Source organism: Hypanus sabinus, chromosome 17, assembly GCF_030144855.1.
Source record: "Hypanus sabinus isolate sHypSab1 chromosome 17, sHypSab1.hap1, whole genome shotgun sequence".
In the NCBI taxonomy this organism is placed as follows: domain Eukaryota; kingdom Metazoa; phylum Chordata; class Chondrichthyes; order Myliobatiformes; family Dasyatidae; genus Hypanus; species Hypanus sabinus.
In genome coordinates this window covers 39,879,832-39,906,059 of record NC_082722.1, presented here as the reverse complement: position 1 = coordinate 39,906,059, position 26,228 = coordinate 39,879,832, and the positions used below count along the sequence as shown (strand labels likewise).

The following is a 26,228-nucleotide window of genomic DNA, read 5'->3' as shown; positions in this document are numbered from 1 at the left end:
AATCCGTTAATCTAAATACCTTTCAAGTAATAAAATAATAGCAAAAGGTGCAACAAAACCATCATGGAAGCCACAGAAATCCTCAAAACATTTTTGTTGAAAATTTCTGACAATTAAGATGAATATTCATCAATATTTTGGTTCCTAAAATTTTGGAAAGCAAGTAAGAATTCCACTGTTAGAATAATTTTACTGTTCTGTGAGAAGAGGTGTTTACGAATTGAAGTTTAGACTACAATCCTCAGAAAACCTGAAATCTCAGAGGTTTGAAGTACAAAGAATTTCAGATTAATCAATTAAGCCAAAGTAAAGGCTTAACAACTCGACTGTTCATAGTTTGTATTTCTTTATCTGAATGTTATTGCATGGTACCATAAGGAAATACAAGCAAAATACACTCAGTGACCACTTTATTAGGTATACCTGCTCATTAATGCAATCAGCAACTCAATGCATAAAAGCATGAACACATGGTCAAGAAGTTCAGTTGTTTTTCTGGCCAAATGACAGACTGGGGAAGAAATGTTATATCAGTGACTTTGACCGTAGAATGCTTGTCGGTGCCAGACGGGGTGGTTTGATCATCTGAACAGCTGATCTCCTGGGATTATCACACACAACAACCTCTAGTGCAGGATCCCAACCTTTTTTATGTCATGGACCAATGTCATTAAGCAAGAGTTGCGTGGACCCCAAGTTGGGAGCTCCTGCTCTAGTTTACAGAGAATAGTGCAATAAACAAAAAAAAATCCAGTAAGCAACAGTTTTGTGGGCGAAAACACCTTGTTAATGAGAGAGGTCGGAGGAGAATAGACAGAATGGCAGACTGGTTCAAGCTGACAGGAAGGTGACAGTAACTCAACCACATGTTGCAATAATAGTGTGCAGAAGAGCATCTCTGAACACACAACATGCTAAACCTTGAAGTGGATAGGCCACAGCAGCAGACCACAAACATACAACTAGTGGCCACTTCATTAGATACAGAATGTACCCAATAAAGTAGGCAATAAGTATACGTTTACTTATGTGAACTGGATGAGTTTTGAATATATGCTATGAATTAAAATTCTACAACTATGTACTTGAATTATAGGTGGTAAATCAATATATCTGTTAAGTTAGTATGTAAGGTTTGCTTCTGATTAATTAAATATATGCATTCTATTTTTGCTTTTTATTTTCCATAATTAATAATTTAATATGTCATGTTTCTATATGATAATTTTAACCATAGGGTTAGAAGATAGTCCTTTACACTCGATGCAAGTTTGATACAATCCCATAATACACAGAAGCAAGAGGCAGCAGGACATAATTGTTTAGGATACGAGACATTTTCTATAGCAATAAAATGTGCAAGGTTTATATTACTAGAGCAAAAATTAAGTCACATTTGAACTTCAGTCTCAACAGTGAAAGTAACAAAATATGCTGTCAGAAAATATTTTCTGACAAAATCCTTGCAGATGTGCTGTAATGCCCATAGCTCATTCTGTGTTAGTGCTGCACTCCAGCAGGCTCAGTTCTGATACATTTGCTTTCTCTTAGGAAGACACTCTGCCACAACCAGACATTTATCATTAGACGCTGGTATAATTTTGCTCTGATTTTTCCACTTGCATCAAAAAAAGTAATTTTTGTTTTAATTACCCTCTTCAGGAAAATGTTGATGAAGTAACGGGGTCCCGTGCTTTGGGGGCCTTACCTCATTCCTGTGCTTTAATGAGTATAATCCTTAAGGAGCTTTAAAACAACCAATGCTGGGCTCAGGCCTGCAGCTGCCAAATACATTATACACTCTGACAAAAGGCATGAGTTTGATAACCGTATCCAGAATCCATCTTTGTCAGATATATATTAAAAAAATGACTTAACTCAATTACTACTAAGAATTACAGGAATTTCCAACATTTTCATTGGAAATGGAGGGACTACTTTACAACAGTTTCATAGTGAAGGGTTAAAGAAATACCAAGAAAACCAAACAACAACCAGGAAAAAAAAACTCTGATCCCCAAGACAGGGTATATAGTACCATCTGCACATTTTTTATTTGAGTAATTATCAGATAATTAAGTGCTTGATTTGTGAGAGAGCCAAAGCATACCATTAAAATATTTAATGCTTGTAGTTCTGAGACAGAAATCTACATTAGCTCACATGCAATCAACATCCTATCTAAAAAAAAATTCATATTGAAATACAATGTTTTTTAAGACAGTGGTATCAAGCAAGTGCAAATCTTCCTTGAAATTAATAGAAATATATGCAAGATCTTCATGAAGCAACTGGAAAGGTTGCAGTCAACTCAGTAATTGAAAAAAACTTTTCAATCTATATTTTAATTTCACTTTCATTTAGATATTTAAAAGTTAAATTGTCTTTTCAGAAAATGTAATTACATGAAAGGAAGAGGGCTTAGAAAGTGTTTTGCATTTCTCCCAGCCTATCAGTAGCTTAAAAAATACTGGAATGTGCCATCCAGGAATGATTACTTGCCTTATACTGCATTTTAAAAATCTAAAACAATAAAAATATAATCTTACCACTCCAACTTCTACAATGTGCTCTGCTTCCCTGTTGCCGATATGACTGCTTGAAAGTTTTAAACTATTTTTTCCAGTGCGTTGCAGACATAATCAATTACTCAAGTACTGCGGAGGCCTAAATCCCACCCAATGAGCAATGGAAATGCTGTGGAGCTTGTAATCGGACCTTTAACTAACATCTCCTACTCTGCCAAAACAAGGCCTACAAACACATGTAGACAATTACGTATCAAAAGAACAAAGAACCGAGAAATCTTTAGTTTAAGCTGCACAATTTTACGAAATGTACTTGCAGAAATCCCACTGTTCAGAGAAATCTTACTATATTTAAAACTCAGTGGTTCTTTTTGTAAAGCATTTATAAACAATTAAAACTCATTCGTGCATATTTAATTTAATCTGTACTGGAACTGCAGGAGATTTAGACTGCAACTAATTTTAATAGAAGAGTAAGAATAAACAAGCACTAAAATTTACAGAAGTGATGAGATAATACAAAAGTTAGGGAGAAAACTGGGTGTGGTTATTTTTCTCAACCTGATCCTTCTATTTTCCAAGAATCATATACAACATTTCACATGTGGGATATGTGTCTCACTGAAAGTTCTTGGTAGGCGTCTAATGTTCCAGTAGATGATGCTGCATTTAGCTAATTTCAATGTTATGCGTATTACATTATAGAATGTAGAATGGGCGCTATTACCCTATCATTCCATAAATGAGGCACTGAGCTCCCTTGAATATATTCAGCTTTTTCTACCCAACCTCACTACATAATACAGCATGCTTATTGTCTTAAAATAATGGTTAAATCAAAATAATATGTATAAGTTTTCAAATCATTTTGTCTTTTATGCTTTTTAATGGCTTCCACAATTACTTCTCATTCCAAAAATAAGAAACTTAGTGAATTGGTAGAGCTCTTAACGAATTCAGCCACCATGTACCTAGAGCTCTCCCCACTCTGTATTTAGGCTAATATGCTTATAAACTATTCTTCTATGGAGTAATACCTGTATGCAGGGCAGCTTTCCCCTAAGGCAACCATTGCTGGGTGCTTCAGGCTAAACCAGTCTTGAAGAAGGAGTTAGAATATTTTAGCATTTACCAGAGTAGAATGAATTTTAGTCCAAAATGATAACTGTCTATCTCCTACACTCAGAGTTGAAGGCTTAGGAAGCTGTTTTACATCTGAAAATAGATACAGAGGTACAGCATGAAAACCTGCAAAAATATTTAATGCTGCAGTAAGAGCACTGTATTCTTTAATTAGATAAAGTACAAAAACTGACTTGAAATAGTTTTGTGGGCATTTTTACTGGAAAGTAGGAATTTGAATATTCTGTTAATGCATGTAAAATTGGATCAAATCCTGTTTAGAAAGTGGTGCTGAGAACTTTAGATTCACTTTTTGGGCTTTTTAAAAATTTCACTACTGTCCTCTGCATCATGGTAATTTTGTACTTGCAAGCATCCCTTATAGGATTTGGCTTCTTTGTGAGCAGACGCCTCCGGTTCAATAATATTAGTGGTCATTTATATATCAGTTGTAAATGGAGCCTATCTCATTCAAAATAGGGAACGGAACCATCTTGTCATTTCCCTTTTATTTCCGCTATTAGTTCACTTTACTCAGTCAGGAACATAATAGAAACAAACAGATCTATTCATTTTCTTATTTTAGTCTCTGTCTACTTGCACTTCATTATAATTCATAGTTCCATTACAACGTCCATACAAGTACAAATGCTTTGCCAAGCAAAGAGATTTATGATCTATGCAACAAACCTTAAAATATCATAGTCTTCATGTCTCTTTATACTTTGTAATAAATAATAATGTTCTACTTTGATAGTGACCAAAAGTGTTATTCTGCATTTCACTGTGGAAACATTGTTGATTGGAGCCAATGGTTCCAAATGGATTAACCAATGTTTAGCTGTTGAAACTTCAGTAAATCTTGGACTTCAGTATGTGCTGCTGAGTGCAGAACTCTGGGAGTTATTCTGTGGCAGGTAGTGTCACTAGCAGGGTCCATTTTAAGCGGGGAATTGCCTCTCCTATCCTACACTGAGACAGGCCTGTGATCAGAGACCTCCTTCGCTTCTATGGGGATTCCAGGCCTGCTAACTGAGAAGCAATGAAAAATGCAAGATTTAAAAAAAAATACATTTTACTTCAGTTGTAAGTCTCAGCATAACATGTTTTAATTATTTTTATGTGAGTGTATATTTTAATTAACTTTTATAATAATTAACTTCTATAATAATGTAAACAAATGTTATTTGTTTACTTCAATTTTATTTACTCTTAAATCTCTTCCATTTTGGTTTCTATTTAAATGATCCACAACTCTGACTGAAACTAAATCTTTGTTTGTATTAGTGGGTCTCTCTGTATTCAGCCTCCTGATCTGACTAGCCCTCTGATCTAGGCCAAATGGGCAGGTAACACAGGCAACAACTATTGCTTCAGTAGGATTCCAATCAAAAACAGTTTAACTTCACCTTGAATCACTCAGATTCTTCGGGAGAATTGTAAGAATTCAAAGGCACTGGGAATATCAAATATTATCAGTCTTTAGTTGGAAAGATCTCTTTGCAGCTAGTCCATGCTCCGCAAGAGCGAGCAAAAAATTGGGAAATATTAAGTAAACATTCATTTATATTAATGTATTAGATAAAAATTTATGTACATCAGCAAGCAAACAGTTTTCTCAAAAGAGAAAGTGAGAGAGACAGCGAGAAGGAAAACAAAGATCACGTATGTAGAATCATCATATGGTATGAAAGGTATCATCCCTTAAGAGAATGCATCCCTAGTGACTTCTCTCCTGGATCACCTACCTATGCATACTGAGGTGATAAATAAAGAATTTTAGGAATAACAGCTGCTGTTATTATTAAACAGATAGTTCTGGCAGAGACCCACCACTACCAGTAGTGTCTGCTGATGTAATCATAACTGGTCTAAGGACGACTGCATCATTTTTTCACAATCCAACACTGATAGCAGTAAAAGAAAGAAAGCTTCGAGTCTCTAACAATTCATCTTTTTAATGGCTTTTGCTTTTCCGCTATTTTTCTTGTCTTTTTAACCATCACTACCTGCAGACTTTCAACCTTTCTCTTAGTTTCCCTTTAACAAGCATCTGACAAAAAAAAGTCAAAAAAGCAGCATCTTGTATTTTCTTTGCACAAACTCCTGCCCCAAGGTTTGCAGATCATGAATTCAGAGATTGCATTAATCTTCAATCACATATATGAAAAAGTAAATGCCAAGATAAGAAACAATATCATGATGAATTTTATGTAAACTTACCCATCTCGCTGCCATAATGATATATTTAATAATATCACAGTAACACTAACACTTTTCCATTTGATGAAACAGCTTCCCTCCTTTCATTCACTAACCATTGCTTAACAATTCTGTTGTCTTCATTAATAATTGCAGAGTGTCAATCATAAGACAGTCCTCATGTAAAAATAATTTAAAACGTATGTTCCACAGATAACTGAAGTACCATAAAATTCATTATATTATTGACAGATAATTAGACTTCATTTCATTTGAGAACATGTTGAACAGAGAACAGCTGAAGTAATTTCTTTCCATACACTTTGCACATACACATTCAAAATATCCTGACTCCAATGTATTTAAAATATTCTTGACTCCAGCTTACTTTCCACCTATTTTGTAGTTTACAATCTTAAAATAACTACTCATTTTCTGTTAAAAATTATGCATGGATTAATTTACTAGAAACTTATTGAAATTGCTCATTTAGAACACATACTGTTTTCATTTTCATTAGACTGTTACTAATAACTGAGTAGTATTTTGTGCAAAATAATTCAATGAGCATGAATTAGCAGACTCTATTCAAATCCCATATTTTCCACTTTGCAACATCCAAACGACTGAGCTAGTTAGCAAGACTCCACAGTAGGAGGTAAAGTACTTGCATGGTAAGTGGGTACAACAAAACTAAAATTATGTTTTTTTTTATTTTCCTCTATGCCACTTTAATGAAATCCAAAAGCTATCTCCACACTAATTCAGGATTCATTATACATTGAATAGTCTTGTATTCTAGGCTAATACTGGTTGAGGCAGAGTTGTTTTATTTTATTCCATTCCAAAGTGTACTGTTAAAGTGCACTGGAATTTTTGAACTAGTAATGCCTGAGGTAAAAGTAATTAATGGTCACATACTGGAAGACTAACCACAGATTCCAAAGGGGGAGAGAAAAAAAGAATTAACAGGGGGCTTTATTTATAAAGCAACTGTCGGTCCTTAGCCTCCAGCTGTTTTCAAATGAAACCCCAAGCTATACGGGTATGCAGAAAAACCCATTGCCTCAAATTTCATAGCAGAGTTCCACCACTCTGTCTTTACAGAATGCAGGTCATATGGAATCTATGGTGAGTTCTTGGGGAATGAGCAGGCTTCACGTTCATAACAACTTCATCTTGAAAACCTCTTAAATTTCCCTTGTTTCTCTATTTAGTCAATTCATGGCACAGTCTGCTACTTCATCAGCTACTGCCCCCAACGCCCTCACAACAGCTGTGGGCTTAATTATCAAAATAGCAGTTTAATAGTCTCATAACTGAACTCACTTCACAACACACTAATGGAGATGCTACACAGATTTCTTTTACACCTTTCCTCAAATTTACTAATAAGATATGCATAAGTAGAGCTACCTGAATAATTACTATTTACTAATAAAAGCATCCTCCCCCACTGCCATTAATTCCATGTATACTGTTCTTATTCAAGACCATCAGATCCACATACGTTTAAATGGCAAGTTCCTACGCACAAAATCTCAGTAGGTTCTGCAATAGACAAGTCTAATGTATTTGTTTCATTATTAGTTAAGACAATGTAAATAACTCTTTCATGGCCAGACTACCCCTCTCAAGAATTAAGTGCAGAGAAAACAAAATTTATTTCTCCAAAAAGTTTTATGATGTTCAAATTTTAATGTAAATATGTTCATAGATGTGTTTCAGCTGTGGATTTACAGCAGTGATAGTCAAAAAAAACAGCAAGAATCACTGACAGAAACAGAATCTATAACTCTACATATCAACCTTATAAATATATTCTTTTTTCTCATTGTTACCATCTAATGGACACTATGATTTCCGACAGAGAAAATATGTATTAATATCAAATCATGACATTAGAGTTTTGAGTATCAAAACCCCATACTGATCTTTCAGAAATGCGGAAATATTTTAACTTCCCTCATTTTATAGTGTAATATCTAGCAGCCATTTTAAAATGGCATTGTATTTTGCAAATTGGACAATTTATTGTTTCTGAAGGACAGTTGCATCAAATCATTCTTTACACTCTAGAATTGTTGTAGTATTTCTTGAAAAAGAACCATATTGTCATCAAGATGCCTAAAAGTGATTTATAAGCAATGTCACAAACATGAGAAAATCTGCATTTGCTGAAATTCCAAAGCAACACACACACACAAAATGCTGGAGGAACTCAGCAGGCCAGGAAGAGCACCTATGGAAAAGAGTAAACAGTCGACGTTTCAGGCCAAGACTCTTCATCAGGTCTCATACGAAAGGAGTTTTTTTTTTGAAATTTTGTACAGGGAAATAGACAAGTTGCAAACTACAATATTTAACAAACAGCATGTGAATGAGTAAGTGCATGCTTTATTTGAAGAAGAAATATTGACCAGGATACAACAATGCATCAAACGTGGAGCAAGGCCAACATTACACAGGTTATGATTTCACATATTAATATGCTGAACAAATGGGCAATTTTTGAGTTTTTGTTGAAATGTACTATTTCTATTTATATGAAACTATGTATCAATCCCTCCTATTCAAACGTTGTACATTTTTCATCCAATTTTGAAAAGAGGGAGTTTTCTAAAAGTCACATCAGTAGCTTTTTCATTAAATGGAAGGTGCAAAATTGCAGTGAAATTATGACTTTTTGAAACAGTAATTCTGTTCATAAAACTTAATTTTCTTGCTTATGACCATGAACATTAAGTAAATATTTTTTAAAAAGCAATGAAAATATTCAAAATTGCATTCTTAAAAATGAAGCGCAATTTAAATTGTAACTGACACTTCAGAGACATCACCTTCCTTGAATTAAATAGGTAATTATTTAATTATTACTTTAGACCAACAGGTAATTTAAGTGCAAAATTCACCACAAAAATGTATAATACACTCGTGCAAATCTACACAAGAAGAAAATATTAGCTAGAATTTTCCATTTGTTCATAGCTGTGCTACAAGGAATGTATAGGACGTGAGATGGGGTTACTGCAGATCAGTCGCAGGAAACCCACTCCTTCCTGCCTCTGAGTAATTAACTCTACATTTCCGAATAGATATTTTACAATCACTTTTACAAAAACTGTAGTCAATACCAATAAGAAATAAAAACTCAGCTAGGGCTGGCCAGTTGGCCATATGGAAGAATAAAAGCTTAAAGACAATATTACAGGGCAACCCTGGCACTTGTAGGAGTAGGCAGTAATGAATGAGGTCTAGCCTGATGTATTAAAGGCAATTGATATTTAACTTAATGTTACTTACCAATAAATACAATTATGAAGTTTAGCTGATACTGAAGGACATAGACATTTTAAATGAACTTTACATTAGCAAACTTCGAGTTCATGAAGAGAAAAGCAATGGGAGAGAGGTTTAAAAAATCTGAGGCTAAAAGACAGAAGGCACAGACGAATGGTAAATAGTCATTTATCAGATTAAAGATTCCAGTCGTGCTTTTTTTTAAAAAAAAGATCAGTATTAGAAAGGCTTTTCTTATGTTTTTTTTAAAATTGCTGACCAATGCTAGAGTATTCAGACAATAATTTCAAAGTCTGCAAATAACAAAAATGTTGTAAAGGAAAAGTTAGAAAGATTATTTAAAAAAATCAGATGGATTGGTGAAATAAGCAGACATATATCACCAAAAAAAAACTGAATCCAGGGAAATTATACATTGTTTTGGAAGAATGAGGAAAGACAACACAATGCAAATTGTGCAGTGAAATAACAGACAAACTTAGCACAAACCAAATCTTTGATGGCGACAGAGCAAGTTGAGAATGATGCCAATATCTTTATGGGATGTTTGATTTTATTAAATTAACAAATCTTTACAGCATGTCAGAGTTTTGCAACAAATCTAGAAATCTCTATTTTAGACAGTTTGTCAAGTTCTTGCAGGAAGTGCAGAAATTTAATAAAGGGATATTGGGGATGAAGACATGCAGTAACTAGAAAGCTTCAGATTATTTCTCCTTAAACCAAAAAAACTTTCAAAGAAGTGTTACGGTATTATATTAATTATAAACAGCTCTGACGGAGGAAAAGAAAACAGAAACAGTTAATAGTCACTGAGGCAAAGGTGAGACAATTGGTGATTTTACAGTTGGCCATTTGGCATGTCAGTATTGACTGGCAGCAATATTTTAGTTTTTTTTCTCACAGCTGAGACAGCTGGGATAAAAACCTTAATATTTTTTAAATATTCAAATCCAGCACTGAGCTAACAAAAACACTTAGTCTTTATTGCTCTGATGTATTAACAACCCAGTTACTAAGCACAATTAAGGCACATAGTATACTCTAATATTTAGACTTTTACTGAGACAAATCTCAACACACACAAACTGAAAGTATTATAAATGACATTGATGCTAATACAATAAACTTCTAATAAAAAGAGAAACACTCAGTACATTGTAATAATGACCGAAATTCATTCATGTTGCAAGTTAATTATTATTAACAACATGTTGCTAAACCAGCTTTAAAAAGAGGCCCAGTGCAATTAATTTTCCAGACACATTTCTCTTGATTGAACTAATATACAAATATTATTTTAAGTATATTCAAGTACTTCTGCACTACAATAGGCAAATAAGGATAAGGAAATCATATTAAAGATTTCTTTATTAAAAATTCAAAGGCACTTCAATGCTGTTAATTCTAAAATAAATAGGGAAGGGGAAGCAAGGATGTCTAAAAATGGCAGCAGGTAGGTAGGCAGGCCTCCGTTAGGATCAATAGACCATGGATTTGCACCTTGGAAAGTTTTCAGCGCACAAGCCTGGGCAAGGTATTTTTTTATATATGGAAGACCGGCAGTTACCCAAGCTGCAAGTCTTCCCTCTCCACGCCACCAATGTTGTCCAAAGGGAAGGGCATTAGGACCTTTACAGCTTGGCACCGGTGGTGTCGCAGAGCAATGCTTTGCTTAAGGACACACACTCAGCCTCAGCCAAGGCTCGAACTAGCGAACGCCTCAAGATAACTAGACGAATGCCTTAACCACTTGGCCACGTGCCAACACATGGCAGCAGGTAAGAAGGCACAGTTGGGAAAATGGTAGTATAGTGTTTACCTTATGGCATGGAGTGTGTGGCATACTAGGTTATAGAGACTTTTGGATGTCATATAGTCTTGTTCTTATTGATTATTATTACAATTTTTACACCAAATAAAAATAAGTCCAGTATTTTAATTCAAAGGTTTCATGAGTGGAATCATGGTATAATGTGTGAAATGTAGCTTTGAATCAACTATTATATTATTTTTCTATTATAAAATATTGTGAGACAGTTACTAAATCTTAAACCTAATTCTATAATGTTTAACGTTAGGTGGTAATATTGGCATCCAGTGAAAGAGTGTAATGTGTTCTGGCAATATGACAGACTGGTTTACATCCTTCCAGTGGAAAAAGAAATTGAGGTTTTATAAAATACACTGCCAATTTTCTATAATCCATTTTGCACTTTAGTTAAAGTGAACTTTAAGTCACTTTTATCTTTCTTGTTTCAGGGAGTAAAGCCAATAATGAAAAGTAAATGAAACAATGGAAATGTTCCTTTCTTAACAAAAGCATGATACACATTTAGATTAAAAAATAGTAGATTGCAAAGAAGATACAACATTTAGCAATAAACACATTGAAATATTGAAATGAGACCCAGAATTTTAATTAGGAGTCTTCAAAGCACAAGTCAAAGTTTCTGAACAGCCAATAAATATGGTATGGTGTTAATGACATCTTCTCATAAGCACTTCAACATATCAGATAATCTTTGATCTGAATTCCTTCTAGAAAGTTTTGTTTCCCATCACTCTTTAAACCTTCAGGTGTTCCCTATGAACACAGTGAATCTGTGTAATGTGAGCAAACCATTACCGGTTGATGAATGGCGTGGTGTGCAGAACAATGAAGTGCAAGGTCTTTTCAGCTCACTTGAAAAGGGAAACTGTGGTATCCTATCCAAAAAAAAACTCTTTAAAAAAAAGTTAGTGCCCCCAAATTAACGTTGATGTGGTGAGAGGAAAGATCATTGATAGAGATCAAATCTGTAGTTTAGGAAAATACTGAATGGTAAAATTGAACGTCATTCCTTAATTATTTTTAAGACCAAGCAACAACAGATTAAAAGGAAAATCACATAACTTAAGGAGGAAAAGAAAATCTAGAAGGTTGATATGATCTGGCCCTAATTAGCAGTACTGAAAGAAATTGCCAGCTTTTAGTCACTCCCAGGTAAGTCCTGGAGATTTTTAAATCCACTATAGGTACAAGACAAAGTGAATGCCAGCATAGCTGTCACCGATTCAGCGCTGGACTCAGTGGCAGAAACTGATAAGAAAATAGTAAAATGGTGCCGTTAAGTGGTAACTTCTTGCGTGCAGCTCCAAAGGGAGTCATCAAATGTTCCCATTTAGGACTACTACAGCTGAAATCCACAGCCATTGATATTTCAGTAAGCAGTATTGTTTTAATACTGTTTTTAAAAATCTATTGATACTCAAAGCTGAAGAACCTCAAACAGCGTAAGTGGGTTGTGAGTACAGTTCCCCTTTAATAAAACAGAAGCAGGGATGCCACGCCAGCCTACAGGTACGATTGAGTCACTGAGGCTTTAGACTTTTACTCCCAACTACCAAGCTGGTGAATTTAGTCTCTGGAAAATAAAACAGAAGACCTCAAAGCAAGATTGCTCTACCAGAGGGACATTGGGGATTTCTGTACACTTTGCTTCATGGAAACGTGGCTTTCCCCAGCTATTTTGGATGCAGCGCTGTAGCTCGATTGCTTCACCAAACTCCGCAAAGATAGGACAGCTCAACCTTTTAAAGATGGAGGAGGTGGAGTAGGCTTTACGATTAACTAATTGTGATGCATATACGTGGCAGCTCTTCCTCAGTCTTGCTCACCTGACCTGGAACGTCTAGTGGTCAGGTGTTGCCCATTTTATCTGCCGAGAGCTTTCTCAGCCGTCATCTTAGTAGTCGTGTACATCCCACCTCGGGCCAATATCAGGCAGGCACTGGAGGAGCTGAGCAACATAATCAGCAGGCACAAAACTGCTAACCCTGTCATTGCGGGAGATTTTAATCAGGCCACCTTGAAGAAATCATTGAACAATTACCACTCCAAAATATCACCTGTGGAACCAGAGGAGCCAACACACTGGACCACTGTTGTACTACCAGCAATAATGCTTACTATGCCACCTCACAAGCACACTTCGGAAAGTCCTATCATTCAACTGTACTTCCACTCCTGGCACACAGGCAGAAGCTAATACTGCAGCATCACTGGTGAGGACAAAGAAGGTATGGTCAAAGGAGGTGGAGCAGCACTTACAGAACTGCTTTGAGTTGCTGAGCTGGACATTTAGGGATTCATCTTTGAGTCCGAATGAATACATCACCAGCTTCACTAAGACCTGTGTGGATAAGAGTGTGCCTTCAAGAACATACGGGACATACCCAAACCAAAAGCCATGATGAATTAAGAGATTTGTAGTGTGCTAAGCATTAGATCTGTGTCATTCAATACCGGTGATCCAGAACTATACAAGAAGTCCAGGTTTGACATACAGGAGGCTATTTTAAGGGCATAACAACAATTCCAATTGAGGATAGAGATGGAATCAGATGCACGTCAGCTCTGACAGGGTTTGCAGGCTGTTACTTCCTACAAATCAAAACTTAACATTGTGAATGACTATGATGCTTCACTCCCATATGACCTTAATGCTTTTATGTTTGCTTTGAAGGGGAGAATAAAGCTACATCAGTGTGAATACCTGTAGCATGCGGTGACCCTGTTACCACTGTCTCAGAGGCTGACGTCAGAATGCCTTTCATGATGGTAAACCCTCACAAGGCATCAGGCCCTGATGGCCTCTGAAAACCTGTGACAACCAACTGGTGGCTGTGTTCAAGGACATGTTCAATCTCTCACTACTGCAGACAGAGGTCCCCACCTGCTTCAAAAGGGCAACAATCATACCAGTGCCCAAGAAGAGCAGGGTGAGCTGCCCCAATGGCTATTGCTTAGTGGCATGCACATCAACTGTGAAGTTCTTTGAGGGGTTAAACATAGCTAGAAACAACTCCTGACCTGGACTGCTGTAACTTGTCTATCATCACAATAGGTCTACAGCCAATGTAAACTCACAGACTCGCCACTCAGCCTTAGATCACTTGAACAATAGTAATACCGAAATCAGGCTTCTGTTTATTGATTACAGCTCAGTGTCCATCACATTCATACCCTCAATACTTATCAAAAAGCTCCAAAATCTGGGCCTCTGCAACTGGATCCTTGACTTCCTCATTAGGAGACCACAGTCTGTGCGGATCAGAAATAGCATCTTCCCCTTGTTGACGATCAACACTGCACAATGCTCCACTCTCTCTACACTCACAATTTTGTGGCTAGGCACAGCTCAAATAGCATTTATATACTTGCTGGTGACACAACTAATGCTGGCAGAATACACAAGGAGGTGTGCTGGTTGAGTGGTGTCATAGCAACAACCTTGCACTCAACGTCATTGACACCAAAGAACTAACTGTGGACTTCAGCAAGGAGAGGTTGAGGGAACACACACCAGTCCTCATCATGGGATCAGCAGCTTCAAGTTCCTAGGTGTCAATGTCTCTTAGGATCTATCCTGGCTCCATCATATTGACACTATATTTCATTGGGAGTTTGAGAAGACTTAGTATATCACCAAAGACTCCCACAAATTTCAACAGGTATGCCGTGGAGAGCATTCTAACAGCTGGAAGACACTGCACAGGACCAGAAAAAGCTGCAGAAAGAAATTTGTAAACTCAGCACGGTCCATCATGAGCACTAGTCTTCCTTGTATCCAAGACACCTTAAGGCAGCGTGGCCTCAAAAAGGCAGCATAAAGGACATCATCACCTAAGACATGCCCTCTTCTCATTGCCACCATTAAGCAGGAGGTACAAGAGCCTAAAGGCAGACACTCAACGTGAACAACTTCTTCCCTCCGCCATCAGATTTCTGATTGGACAATGAACCCATGAATACTACCTCAGTATTTTTAACTCTCTTTTTGCACTATTTATTTAATTTAATTTTATATATACACACACAAGCACACACAAATATACACATACACACACATGCATCTATAAATAAAATTGTAATTTATAGCTCTTTATTATGTATTGCAATGTACTGCAGCTGTAAAACAAATTTTAAGACATAGGCCAGTGATATTAAAACTAATTCTGATTCCACCAGGGAATCTGCCTATGCAACCCCAACAGATTCAACAGAATGCAGATGCTGGAATCTGGAGCAACAAATGAAATGCCAGAGGAACTCAGGGGGTCAGGAGGGAAATGGGAAGTCAATTATTTTGGGTTGAGACCTAAAACATTGACTGCTCACTTCTCTGCACAGATGCTGCCTGATCTGCTGAGTTACTATGGAATTCAGTTTGTTCTTCCTAAGCTTTCTTGGTGAATGATGAGCAACCTCATCGACTTGAATGGGGGTTCTAAGCCTCGTAGAGTGTGGGAGAAGTATGTAGATTCAGTAACCTTATTTCCCCCTTTTCCTTATTTGTTCTTTTTTAAAGAGTTAAAGTAACATTTATATTCAAACATTTAGATTCTGTGATCAGTTCATTGGAGACAAAGCTCCATCTCCTACCTTGCCTCCTGGCAAGATCATTGAGGGGGGTATCTTCAGAAGCATACCACCCTGGACTTACTTAGCCCCAAGGCCTTGCTACACCTTGCTGATGTCTTTAAGGTGCAAAAGGTCAAGTCTTTTGCTCTTACTCAGCCGCCCCAGGTAAGTGCAAAACAAAACAACCATGATTTGGCCAATGTTACTCAATGATCTATGTACCATTGATTTGTGATGCACCATCAACTACTTAAATTGTATTAATTAATAACAACATAAAAGATAAATTAGTAATCAATAAATCCAGAGTGCACGGCCCAAGCTTCTTGGAGTGTTTACAATGGGATCAAGATAACTCAATTAAACAACAAATAAAAGTTGTGAATTCCCTTTACATGGGATACTAACATCAGATCAACAATCAGTGAAAGTCACAAAGAAAAAGGAACATTAATTAAGTTCCACTGGTGTACCAGTGTACCAGCAAAATTTTTCTCCAAATACTACCCCTTTTAGACAGTGTTGTCAATATGCAGTATTGTGGCTGCAGGCTCTACAAGCCCCAGTACATACTAAGAAGCTCTAAGAAGAATAAAATATTCAAATGCTTTTACAGATGCTGCAGAGCAGCTTCAAATAACAATGGTTTATAACTTTGAATAGAGATATAAAGGCAAGTTGGAGTCCTTAAATTTGATTTCAAACAGAAATTTTAAATTGGTCAGTTGCAATTTATCCCTGACTATTTCCAACAAATTCAACTTTTTGTGTTTCACACAACAAAGGTGATCATTTGGCTCACTGAATCTTCACATCTCCCAGGCCCTATCTATTATTTGTACACAAGGGACATTTACAGTGGCTAATTAACTTGACAACCTGCACAACTTTGAAATGTGGGAGAAAACTGGAAGACATGAGGGAAACCCCTACAGTTTTGAGGGAGTACACCCAAACTGCACACATTGGGATTGAAGCTGAGTTTCTGGAGCTGAGGAGCAGTAGCTCTGCTACCTGCATCACTGTGCCACGCACCTACTTGCTAACAATGTATTTTGATTTAGTTTGTAAAGATCTTATGGCCATGAAATTTTACATCCTTGGCCAATATTCAGTTTTCAAATGTAAAGCAATGGAGGCACAGTGTACCACTTTTGTGGCAACAAACAAGATACCAGAGGAACTCAGCAGACAAGGCAGCATCTATGGAGGCAAATGGGCAGCCGACATTCTGGATTGATACTCTTAATCTGGACCGAAAGGGAGAGGGAGAGGTAGCCAGGAGAATGACATGAATGGAAGGGTGACACAGGCACTGCTAAAGTGAGGACGTGTGAGGAAATTGAGAAGAGTGGAAATAGTGACAGAGATTAGAAGGTAACAGGAGGCAAGAAAAGGCTTAAGGTGATGGAATCTGATTGGAGAAGGTGGGGAGGGCAGGTGGGAACAGAATGGGGAGGGTGGAGCCCAGTGGAAGGAATGTGTGGGCGATGAGCAGATGGAGTATTTGGAGAGAGCATAGAGTGATGGGGGACAAACACAAAATGCTGGAGGTACCTGGCAGGTCAGGCAGCAGCTAGGGAGGGGAATTAACAGTCAACATTTCAGGCTGACACCCTTCATCAGTCATCAAAAGGAAGGGAGCAAAAGCCAGAATCAGAAGGCCAGGGTGAAGAAGAGTACAACAGGCAGGTGATTATGAGAGACCAGGTGAGGTGGGTGGCTGGGGAGGGGAGTGGGAGAATGCAATAAGAGGCTGGGATGTAATAAGTGGACGTAGTAAAGGGCCAAAAAAGGATTTTGATAGGAGAAGAGAGTGAATCATGGAGAAAGGGAAGAGGGGAACCAAATGAGTTGAATGGCAGGTGAGAAGAATCGAAATGAAGGGGAGGCGGGGGGGGGGCAGGGTAGAGAATATTCAGAATGGAGAACAGAAAAACAAAGGAGGGAGGGTGGAGAACATACCAGAAGTTGGAGAAATATGTGTACATGTAATCAGGTTGGAGGCTGCCTGGACAAATTACAAAATGTTGCTCCTCCACCTGAGATTGACCTTATCATTGCGGTAGAGGTGGCCATTAAGCAGCATGTTAGAATAGAAAGTCTAATTGAAATGGATAGCTACTGGGAGATCCTGACTTTTGCGACAGAGTGAAGGTGTTCGTCAAGGTGGAGGAGGCTGCAATAGGAGCACGAGATACAATAAATAATGCCAACCGACTTACAGGTTTGCTTTTCACCACCACCAATGCTGCCCTTACCCCCATCTCTCTTCCATTTCCTGCACAACTGCCTTCACCCCAACTTCCTGCCGTTGTAACAGGGATACAATTCCCCTAGTTCTTAACTACTATACCAATTATTCTCCGTAACCTCTGCCACCTACAATGGAATCCGAGCACTAAGCACATCTTTCCCTCCCTCACCACTGATCCCTGCATGCATGACAACTTCTGTACCAGCCTCTACACCTCCTCCACTCAGGGCCCCAAACAATCCTTCCAGGTGAGGCAACACTTTACCTGCAAGTCTGGCAGGGTCATTCGTTGTTTCTGTGGCTCTTCCCCATTGGTGAGATCCAGCGCAGACTGGGAGACTGCTTCATTGAGTACCTTTCTTCTGTTTACCAAAAAAGGGCATGATTTCCTACCGGCTACCCATTACAATTTATCTTCTCGTTTCCATTCTGACACATTGGTCTATGTCCTCCCCTACTGTTACAATGAGGTTAGGAGGTCACATTCCATCTTGAAGGCATGAACATTGAATTCTCCAATTCTGGTCATTTCTTATGCCCTCTCCCACCTCACCTCATTTTTCCATTCCCCATACCGGTTATCCTCTCACCTCTACTATTCTCCTCAACTGACCATCATCACTCTCTGGTTCCCCTCTTCCTTCCCTTTCTTCCATGGACCACTGTCCTCACCTATCAGATCTCTTCTTTTTCAGCCCTTTATCTCTTCCACCTATCCCCTCCCAGCTTCTTACTTCATTTTCTCCTCCTCCTCCACCTTTCCTCTCACCTGCTAGCTTATAGTCCTTCTCTCACTTCACCTTTTATTTGTAGCTTCTGCCTCTTTCTTTTCCAGTGTTGGTGAAGGGTCAATTCCTCTACATAGATGTCACCTGACTTGCTGAGTTCTCCAACATGTATTGCTCTAGATTTCCAGGCACCTGCCACATCTCTTGTGAGTTTGAGGGGGATGCTGGCGTGGAGTAGTAGGAATTAGATAAATCAGGAGGGATAAAAGGGATAGAGGGGGAGCAGTTTACCTAAAATTGGAAAACTCAATGTTCAGCCATCAGTTGTAGACATCCTTAGTATCCTTGTTATAATAGTCTGCTGATTGCTTCCAGAAAGGCACATGCTTAAATTATGCATTGTTATCCTCATACTACTGAAAGTATAATAAAAACCCTGACACTGACTACCAGTGCCCATTTTTTCTTCACTTGAGACAGTTGGTGTTCATTTAGAGCTAAAAAAAATTAGAGAGGGAAGTTTTTTATAAAAGTAGTCATTTGTGATCTGTAATGTAGAGTTTGGAAGAAATAGAATCAACAGAAACTTTCCAAAGGATTTTGGGTTTAATTGAAACCAAGATGGTTAAAGGGGTACAGAAAAAGAACAGTTTTGTGGGGACTACTCACAGAGCACTTTAAAGAGTGGCATGGGGTCAGTGTTGTCCTTCTGTGCTCTCTCATTCTATTTATTAATATTCTACCACTAGAACTATGCAAGGCATTTCCAAAACAAATGCCATTATTGTTAGTTAAGGTATTGACTGTTTAAGATTCTAGCTACATAAATTCCTCAGCAGTTGATTTTTGTAGAAGGCCTCCAGTTTCCATGTGCATTAATGCCAATCAGCACTCACTTAGACCTGTCTTACGGAGCTGACAATAGCCTTGTTACTGCCAAAAGCAGCCACTCCCAGCCGTTGTAAGAATCAAGAATATATGATTCCAGCAGAAAACTCAAGGGTTTGGAAAGGTAAGGCAAATATTTTGTTCCCAAATGCTTTATTTACTCTTCAAGGCTAGAAATTCTGCTCTCTGTTCCATAACGGGCAGCTTTTATCCCTTCTGCTGGATCCTAACGCAAGTGATATATTCTGCAAGCTGGGGCATTGGTCCCAAGGGTTCTGAACAAATACTGAGAACACATTAAATATACAAACTGATAATCAGAACCTACAACATGTGTAGAGACAGAAAACTACAGGTACATTCATTTCTACTCAGATGCAGGCAGGAGGCCGGCGTGGTAGTAACATTGGGGTTGAGATTTCTAAATTTATCATGTACAGCAGAATAAGCTTTCAATTTTCCTAAAGAAGTTTGTTGTAAAACTGCAAGACCACAATATAATAAATGAACAAATATGGAAAAGATTTTCTATGGTACTGTACATTCTCCAGCACAATAAATGGTATTCACCATAGAGGGGAAAAACACCAAAATCACAGACATCTTTGACAGTTTAGCAATGTTGTGGTTTACTTGTCTAACCTCATTTCCATTGGGAACATTGCCTGCTATAAAGTTAACTTTTTCAGTAACAATTTAAATTGATTGTTTATATAAAAAGGTATTCACTGACACTGCTTATGATCCAATTAAAATTTGATGGTTTGGATCATAGTCTAATTTTAATTACCATGAAAATATGACAGTGACTTACATCAGTAGGACATGTTAGATTCAGTTTCAACACTATGAATTTTACCATTGTTTCACTTCATCCACTTCTCTGTTATTTTATCAAAAATCAATCAAATTATTCAAAAACAATTTGCCTTTAGAAAAGAAAAAATCAATGCCAGCTCCCTTTTATTAACTAAAACATCTTCAAATGCTTATTTTAATTACATAAAACAGAAAATACCTAAAATGCTCAGCAGGTCAGGTAGTGTCTGTGGAAGGCAAAAGAGTTAACATTTCAAGTCAATGATCAAGCACTTCAGATCAATGAAATGAAATATTAGCTACATAAATACGAGAGATTCTGCAGATACTGGAACTCCCAAGTGGCAAACACAAAATGCAGGTGGAATTCAGCAGGTCAGGCAACATCCATGGAAATGAATAAATGCCTCCTGACCTGCTGAGTCCCACCAACATTTTGAAACATTAGCTGTTTCTTTCTCTACAACGGCTGCCTGATCTTTTTAGTACTTTATTTCAATCTCACTCCAGTAATTACTATGGTAACTGAAGCTCCCCAGTATCACAACTCGACGTACAAATTTGCATTTCCAGTATTTTCACCGCAAACTTTTTCCTCTATTTCCCTCATTATTTTGTGGCCTACAATCAGACTATGATGGTATGTTTCTTGTCTCTTACCACTACCTTGACATATTTGCAACTTTGAGTTGTAGATTGTGGAAGCTGATGAACAGCATGTATCCAACATCTTCAATGAAAATCAGATGGTCCTTTATTGTATATTTCACTTTTTTGAAAAAGCATTGTCTACATCAGGTATCATAATTGATTATATAAAGCAGGTTAGCTCAGTTTCAGTTTGCTATGCTGGCTTGTATAATCTATGATTTCAGAACGTTAGAACCACTGCCAAAAATGCAGAGCAATTCATCCTTAGGTGTGCAGAAATATCTCTTATGCAAAAGCGAATAAGCCGCAGATGTTGAAAATTAGAAACAGAAACAGGAAGTGCACAAAGTACTCAACAGGTCAGGTGATATATGCACTTAAGGTTTCAGGTCTCCCCCTTTCATCAGAATTGAGAAAACTCAGAAATCAAACTTGCTGTAAGTTGCAAAGAAGCAGAAGAGATATTGAGAACAAAAGGAAAGACTGAGATTGAGTGGGGACGATGATGACACAACTGGTGTGCATTGAGAGAGAAATGTGAAGATCTGTTAATCACAGTGATCTGAAAGGAGGAATAAATAAAATTCAACAAATGAAAATGGAGGAGAATAGAGAAAGAAAACCAAAGCTGAAACTCTAGTTTGACCAATAGACAATGTGCTAAACACTTAGCAGGTCAAGCTGCATAAATGGAGTTGGTACTTCAGAATTAAGGCAGGAGGGCTCTAATGTGCCAAGCTAGAAGATGAGATGCTGTTCATTGAAAGTGTTCTGATTTTCCACCTCGTAAATTCCACCAGCTTCAAAATGATCCCACTAGTAGTCCACTCCTCGCTTTCAGCACTCGATAGGGACCACTTTCTTGATAATAACCTGGTTCAACCCACCACCTTCATTAACAATTGTTCCTTTTCACAAAGCCACTTATTCTGCAACCTTCCCTTTCATCCCTCCCACCATCAATGTAACCAAACGCTTATTCCAGATGCAACAGTATTCCACTTGGCATCTTACAATTTAGTGCTGTGTACACAGTGTGCATGATACAGCCTCCTCTACATCAAGCACAGACTGAGCTACTGCTTTTTTAGGACACCTCTGATCAGTCTGCAAGGGTAATCCAGAATTGACATTTGCCTGACATTTTAATTCTCCATCCTGCATCCTGCTGCCACTCTGACCTCTCCATTGTTGGCCTCTTAAGAAACAAAACCAAATGCAAGGACAAGAACTGCATTGCAACTTCTGACTAAACATGTTTCAGTCCTGAGAATTCAACAATGACTTCAACATGTCCAGGACCCTTTCTCTCTGAACAGATGCTGTCTGAACTGCTGATTGTTTCCAGCATTTTCTACTTTTATTTTACATTCCTTATTTACTGATCTGTTGAATTATTTTTGTAAATCTGTTGGATTGGAATGAGCTCATTGGTGCTTAATTCCATAAATTAGCATTAATCCCATAAATGTCTTAAAATTAAAAAAAACACTTAATGTTGACCTAGGCAAAAAGTTCATTCTTCCCTCATGTAGATCTCTTGAGGACAAAACCTCATAAATCTGGCTCCATACTCAAAATTGAGCTCCTGCAGGGTGGTAAGGTTTTCCAAGTATAAATCCTGGCACATGGGCAATGCCAGAACAAACCAACCCCCAAAAACCATCCAAAGAAAATCAGAAAAACTGACAGAAAGGCTCACAGTTATTTGCTAGTGTCTATGTCAATCAAACACCATGAATGTCTTTGAAAGTTGCTGTCAAAGTTGAAAAAAAGGAAAATTAAGTAAAAATTGAAACCTTACGAAGCTTTGCTTTCTAGCTTACAAAATTATGTTTGGAAACCACCTGACGAAACTACATAGATTACATCAGTTTCATTTTACAACATGTAATATTCAGCCAGCTATTTTCTAAAAGCTTCTAGGGCTAGAACTATTTACTAAATATAACTGTACAAGAACGTAAAATTTCTCGTTTAATCCACAAACATTTAATTACCATCAATGGGTTATTTTTGTTTATTTTTTCTGTGTATTTTTGAGTAGATTCAATACAGGCATAGCTAATGCATTCCATGGATTTAGCTACAAAATCTTCTCTTCATGGATTTTACAGACTTTGCAAATTGTCGGATAGTTTCATAATTTCCATTCCCATTAATGCACATTTAATGTACGATGCACATGACAAAGCTAGCTAGGTTGCAACCACAATGCATATTTTATATTGAAAATTCAACAGATATTAGTCATATTTTGTCTTAAGGAATTTCACCTTGCAACAGCATTTAAGATTATAAACTCCTAGCTATCTTTGCTTTTTCTTTTCAACCTACATTCTTTCTTTTTGTCTCAATATAATGCACTTCTTGAGCACTGTAGCTTTTTCCAATGGGTCTGCCTAGACGATGAGCATCGCCAGGTTATTCAATCATGGGGGGAAATGTGCTGAGCCAAAGCTTGTTCTTATCCAACATCCACACAGTCATTTCCAGCAGAGAGACTGGATACAATCAAGCACAGAAACTCACACCACGTCTCACTATCGTAGCTTGGAGGCGCAAAGCCCAAATGACATAACCAAACAACCATGTCAGTTGAGATTTGGACATTCAGAAAAAGTCATGAATACAGCCATCAACCTGCCTTGTCTGAAAAGCTTAACTTGTGGCTGCTTGAAAAACACACGTCATCAAGGAAGTCTAAATTGTAGATTTCCACCATTTTTGGGCTTTATCTTAAAGTCAAGTGGATACAATTTGAATTTAAAATTATGCAAACTCTGACTAATATTGAAACATTTCAATGGATCTATGCATTTGGAGCTTTTGGATTTCGAACTTGGAGCCAGACATATCATCCTTAAGTGCTTTATCTAACAAAGGACACTGTATCACTGAAAATATCATAATTGAGTCCAGAGAGGTATAGAACCGAAATAACTAAAATATATTTTTACGAATTGTGATATCTGGATTCCTGTGAGAAATTATATGGATAGTTTGAAAACTTGCAGAGGCACAAAACACTTGGTTTAAATTTGTAAGCCCCTTGCAATGTTTCTTCCGTGATCACTAATCTGCTTTTGTGTCCTCTATGCATTTTTGCTTCATATATATTACTGCTGAAAAATAAAATTTGATTTAATGAAATGTCTTTCCTTCTCTTCATAAGTTATTTGAAAGTAGCCCAGTGAGTCTATCCCTAATTCTTTCAAACAAAATAATATTTCATTTCCTGTTTCTTTGTTGCTTCTTGTGAGAGCTAACTTACTGCATTTTAAAATTCTATTAAATCCCATGTTATGAATATAGAGAAGTCAGTACAAATAAAATTTAACACTCTCCAATTCTGCTCAAATTACAATAGATAATTTTTGTCCACAACTAAAATAAATTTTTGGTAAGGTAAACTGCTGAGGCAGATTGATTAAAACAAAATAGCATAATGAGTTATAACATCATTTTCACATTGCTACAAAGCAGTCTTTCACTTTGTGAGTTTAGATCACGATAGTTGAATTCCAGTGTCATTTCCTAAACTGAGTAGAATGAAATAATACAAGATTTCCTTCACTACCCCCACACCCTTTCACATCATGTAGAACTTTGCAGTTAGATGTCTAATGGAAGAAACTTTTATGGCTTTTGAGTTTCATTATCAAAGGGAATTTATGTAATTGTTTTGAGATTGTGGGCAGGCTTATCTGCATCAACATACAGTGGATTACAGTTATTTAAGCCATCGTTTTATCAGGGCAGCCACTTATTTGGCACAATTCTCAAATAACCAGGGTTCCCTTCGTTTATCTTGGGCACTATGCCACTTAACTGGGAGAAGAGACTGGTGACGAACAGTTTCTAACTAGCATCAGTCACGTAGGCTTGTGTGGCCATCAAGACATCACACTGTGCTTAAAGCAAACAGTTTTTAAACAGTGTCAGTTGATTATGTTTGCATTCAAAAAGCAGTGATTTTTGTCACTGATAGATGCCAAGAAATAAGCAGTAAGACAATTCAGAACCATTTTGCTCACCGCAGTTTCAACCATTAAGGCTTGAAGATGCCAGATATAACCGAGAGTGAAAATGATTTCACTCCTTGAACGAGTGAGGAACTATGAAGGATTTGAAGGTAGCAACAGTCATCTTGAATGTTACAATGAAAATTAAGATTTGGAGGATGCAATTGTTGAAGACATTGCATGAAGGCAGTCCATTATCCACACTAGGTGCCTGTACTGATTTTGTTCATTTACAGTCAATCAAAAGAACACGGCAGTATACCGTCGATAACTATTAGATAGATACTTTATTGATCCCAAAGGAAATTGCAATGTCACAGTAGCATTACAAGTGCACAGATATACAAATATAAGAAGATAAGCAAGAAGGAATAAAAAATAAGTTACCTCAAACAGTCTATCAGGAGGGGTCATCACTTCTTCACCTATAGGTTGACTCATTATAGAGCCTAATGGCCGAGAGTAAGAATAACCTCATGTAGTGCTCTTTGGAGCAGCACAGTTGTCTCAGTCTGTTACTAAAAGTGCTCCTCTGTTCAGCCAAGGTGACATGCAGAGGGTGAGAAATATTGTCCAGAATTGCCAGGATTTTCCATAGGGTCCTTTCTTATACCACAGCCTCCAACACTGTTTTATACTACTATAGTAGTATTTCTAGTGATCTAATTTTTTCAACATTTAATTTAAATATACAATGTCAGTCAGTTAAATGGTAGTTTGTCTTTTTATACCTTTTAACTATTTCCATGAAACCTTGGCTAATTGGGGCTAGTAAAATGTACTAGTCCTGAAGTATCCCAATTAACCAGGCTTCACCATATTTAGAAGCTTCAATGTGTACTCGACCCAGTTAGAATGTGGATATATTCAGCCCAATTCAGGCTAGTACTCTAACAATTTGAGAACCTCAGATGTCTAACACTGCTGCTGCAAGTCTTTCAGCAAATTCTCTACTCACAAATTCCTACAGTTGTACTGAGGAAAGCATTCTATCTGGTTGCACCTCCATCTCGTATGGCAGAGGCACTGTATAGGATCGGAAAAAGCTGCAGAAAGCTGTTAATTCAGCAAGTTTCATCATGGGCACCTTGAAAAGGCGATGGCTCAAAAAGGCAGCCTCCATCATTAAGGACCTCATCACCCAGGACAGGGCTCTTCTCATTGCTACCATTAGGGAGGTGATACAGGAGACTAAAGACAAACGTTCAATGCTTCAGGAACAGCTTCTTCCCCTCCACCATCAGATCTCTGAATGGACAATGAACCCTATGAACACTACCTCGGTATTTTTTTTATTTCCTC

General features: G+C 37.4%; 1 protein-coding gene and 1 long non-coding RNA gene across 10 annotated transcripts in view; one reads left to right on the top strand and one right to left on the bottom strand.

The window, feature by feature from the left end:
- The window catches only part of znf423 (zinc finger protein 423), a 392,953-nt gene that overhangs the window by 93,857 nt on the left and 272,868 nt on the right, over positions 1-26,228 (bottom strand). The window lies entirely within an intron of this gene.
- LOC132406846 (uncharacterized) overlaps positions 19,384-26,228 on the top strand; it is a 37,706-nt gene continuing 30,861 nt past the window's right edge. The window contains exon 1 of one of the 3 annotated variants that reach the window (XR_009516272.1): positions 19,384-19,555. This is a non-coding gene — a long non-coding RNA (uncharacterized LOC132406846). The remainder of the gene's footprint in view (positions 19,556-26,228) is intronic. The other 2 variants (XR_009516269.1, XR_009516270.1) reach the window with 2 other exon arrangements.